Source organism: Medicago truncatula, chromosome 4 (assembly GCF_003473485.1).
Source record: "Medicago truncatula cultivar Jemalong A17 chromosome 4, MtrunA17r5.0-ANR, whole genome shotgun sequence".
NCBI lineage: Eukaryota > Viridiplantae > Streptophyta > Magnoliopsida > Fabales > Fabaceae > Medicago > Medicago truncatula.
The window spans coordinates 14,327,236-14,330,829 of NC_053045.1; the positions used below are offsets into that span (position 1 = coordinate 14,327,236).

Sequence of the window (3,594 nt, forward strand, 5' to 3'; positions counted from 1 at the left end):
ATGGATGGTAAAGCTATATCCATAGAGATTTAACATTGATGCATTTTCATGGTTACATTCAAACCTAGACCTTTGATTATGTTGGAAGATACTGCTTACTATTTCATACAAGTGCTCTTGAATTTTTAATTGATTTATTTAAAAACATATTACTTGTCATATTCATTGATTAAAGAAAGAAGTACATATCACTGAATGTACGAGAAAAATAACCTTAAGACTATACATATAATGTAGTTTCAATAATATCTCAAATTATTCAAACCATTTAAATTTACAATGCATTGTAAAAAAAAGGTACATAGTTCTATTAGTATAATTTGCAGTGAATATAAATCAAACTAAAAATTTGTCAAAAATAAAAATCAAACTTAACAAACAGTATGTCTCTCTATTTTGATTTTTCCCTAACATCTTTCTTACAATTAATTACAACCTAATAACACCTATATCATTCATAGATAATTGTGGCAACGGGGATTATCTCTAGCCTGTCTCATTTGGTCCCTTTTTCCCCTTTTACATGGAGCTCTTCGATTTTCTTGGAGGAGTCTCTTATTCAGACCCTTTTCATCTGAAACTATACAAAATAACAAAAAATGTAAAGAAAATTAAACTTGGAAAAAGTACAATAATCGTATTAGGGTTTGTATTGTATTGGTCATGCTTTAAGAAGGTTCTCAAGGGTTGTATTTATAGTCATCTATGAACCTGATTTGTGATTACTTTGGCAAGTAACATGTGTATTTAGGTATTTAGGTGTGTTCTAGAGGTTTCTAGAAGCGAGTAGAGGCGGCGCCTTGGGCCCCGTGACCTTTCTGGAGGGCGCTGACATAGAGCTGTCAAAACGGGCGGCCTAGCGGGCTTCGGGCTTTAGCGGACTGGGCCAAAAAGCCCGGTTGACAAAACGGGCTTGAAATATACTACCCGAGCCCGGCCCTACACGGGCCGCGGGCTAAACAGGCCGGTCCGTATTAAAAATTATATTTTTTTTATTTTAAAAAAGTACTATAAAACACTGCTATAATTTTTTTATAAATAATATTTTTAATATGTTTAAATAATGTCTAGCACAAAAGTAAATTGTAAACATTTTCGTACAAACATCGTAAACTAAAACGACGAGGAAAATGATTTTAAATAAATTAGATATGTTATGGTTATAGATATTTATATATTCGATCTTTAAAACTATAAATAACAAAATGAATAAATATAATTTTATATTACATTTATATTTGTGTTAATTCATTGAATTTTCACTTTTGTTTTTTACTTTGATAATCAACTAAGTAAATAATTATTTGAAAAATATATATAATTTATAGATTTTTTTTTGTTATGCGGGCTAACGGACTACCCGCGGCCCATTCGGGCTAGCCCTAACGGGTACCGGGCTTTTAAGGGCCGCTATTAAAATTCGGGCTCAATATTTTAGGCCCAAACCCTATATTTATTCGGGCTAAACGGGCCGGCCCGTTTTGACAGCTCTAGCGCTGAGGCATCTGAGAGGGTCTAAAAGCCCTTCTAGAGGTCTTTTAGGTCCTTAAGAATATATTGACAGTTCAAAAACTTTATGTGATTAATTACTATGGTAAAACTATTTTACTCATGGTAGGAAAAATAAATTATATCATTTCATTAAAAATTAAATCAGTAATACATGTTGGAATCTCATCAAATATAAGGAAACTATAGTACTAGATGTGGTTAACGTAGATTATTATGTCAATTTCTAAAATATGAATCCATCTATAATTTTTTATCTTCACTAACGTGGATACAAATTAAAGTCATACATAATTATCACGTGTTTCACCGTAATAGTTCCTAAATACAATAATAAAAGGTATCTTAATGGGAAGTTAACTTACATGCATAAAGTTCAGAAGAATCGACAATGTTTCTTGCTAATGTTTTGGCAGAAAAACTCAAGATACAAAAAAAGAGAACTACAAAAACAAGCAAGCACTTCTTTGAAGCCATTATCTCTTGCTAGTGAATTTTACAACGAACTCAATAAATGCTACTTTATATAACCCAAAACATGTGGTTGCTTGCCATTCAAGCCATTTTTTAGTTTAGTTTAATTGCTTGCAACCGCGTAAACTAAGTCAATGCATGGTGACATCATACCATTTATTTAATAGATAGATAGATAGATGCATGGACTTTTTTGGTCAAGTAGCCTAGTGGCTAGAGCTCACACAATTAAATTGTGTAGAAGTGGAGTGTCTGATGTTCGAACCTTATCCCATGCATATAAAATGCAATATCCATACTAACTAAGCTAAACTCACGGAGATAGATACATAGACTTGATTGTATTGTTTTTTATTTTTGGTTCAAGATTGCATTAATGTACTGCAGATTTCACACATTAACGTATCTTTGGGTTTTGAGCATGGGTCGAAAGGGCGCAGCCAGTGATGGATCTTGAGTTAATTTGTTGGAGGTGCAAAAATTTTATGGAATATATATTAAATGGTTTCAAGTATTAAATGGTTTTGAAGGAGCAAGAGGAAGTGGGTTCGAATCCACTCAAGAATGTTTTTTTTAAATACAATATGCAATAATAGAAGATTAAACATGTAAATGGCTAGAAGTTGAACCAGTGACCTAAAGCAATTTACAGTACCCCTTTCCACTACAGAGCTCAATACTAGTAATTATTATACTCTTAATATAGTATATAAGGAAACTTTGGAGGATACCATGGCACCTACCGTCCCCCAAAGAGATCCGCCCCTAGCGGCAGCCTAGAGCATCTTATTTTTAGGGCTGTATTTTTTTATTTTTTACATGTAATATGAATAATTCAAGAGTCATATTTATAACTCTTATATATTAACACTCAAAAGTCATATTATTTAACCTGACACTACTAGAAAAAGCAAAATTAGCGAGGGAAATTAGTGACGGAAATAATGAAATTCATCACAAATTCCTTGGTCATAAAATTTAGTGACGGAATTAGAGAGGAATTTTACGTTTTCCCTCACTAAATTTCCCTCACTAAATTTAGTTTTTTTAGTAGTGTGAATTTTTTTCTATCCTTTCTTTCTAATCTCTCAATCTCAATTATGTTAATACAAGAATATAAGTAATTAAATTCCAACAGCGAAAAGCATAAGTGTGAATAGTCTCTTAAGAGTAGGTTTCAAACTATCTATTTTCTTATTTATTAAATACTCATGCAACTCTTTTTTTTTTATATTTTTTTTTATAGATATAATAGAAAAAAATCACTTTAGTTACTTTATAGTGGTTTATGAATATAACCATTAAATTATGATCCATGTGTGTTATGAATATAACCAAAAAATCATTAGTGGTTTAGTTACTTTATAGTGGTTTAGTTACTTTATGATCCATGTGTGTTATGAATATGATCCATGTGTGTTATGAATATGAACCATTAGAATATAAACAAAAAATCACTTTAGTCACTTTAGTTACTTTTAAGTGGTTTATGAAAAAACCACTTAAGAAGAAGTTTCTTTATAGTGGTTTATAAATATAACCATTGAATTATGATTCATGTGTGTTGTTCTGTAAAATATGCTCTCTTTAGTTACTAAACTCTTAAGTGTT

General features: G+C 31.2%; 1 long non-coding RNA gene across 1 annotated transcript; it reads right to left on the reverse strand.

Annotated features, from left to right (window-relative positions):
• Positions 1–234: 234 nt before the first annotated feature.
• On the reverse strand, positions 235–2,018 carry LOC25497764 (uncharacterized). The gene is made up of 2 exons (XR_003006674.2): positions 1,875–2,018; positions 235–580 (listed from the first exon to the last, which is right to left on the reverse strand). It is a non-coding gene; the product is annotated as an uncharacterized lncRNA (long non-coding RNA).
• Positions 2,019–3,594: the final 1,576 nt, after the last annotated feature.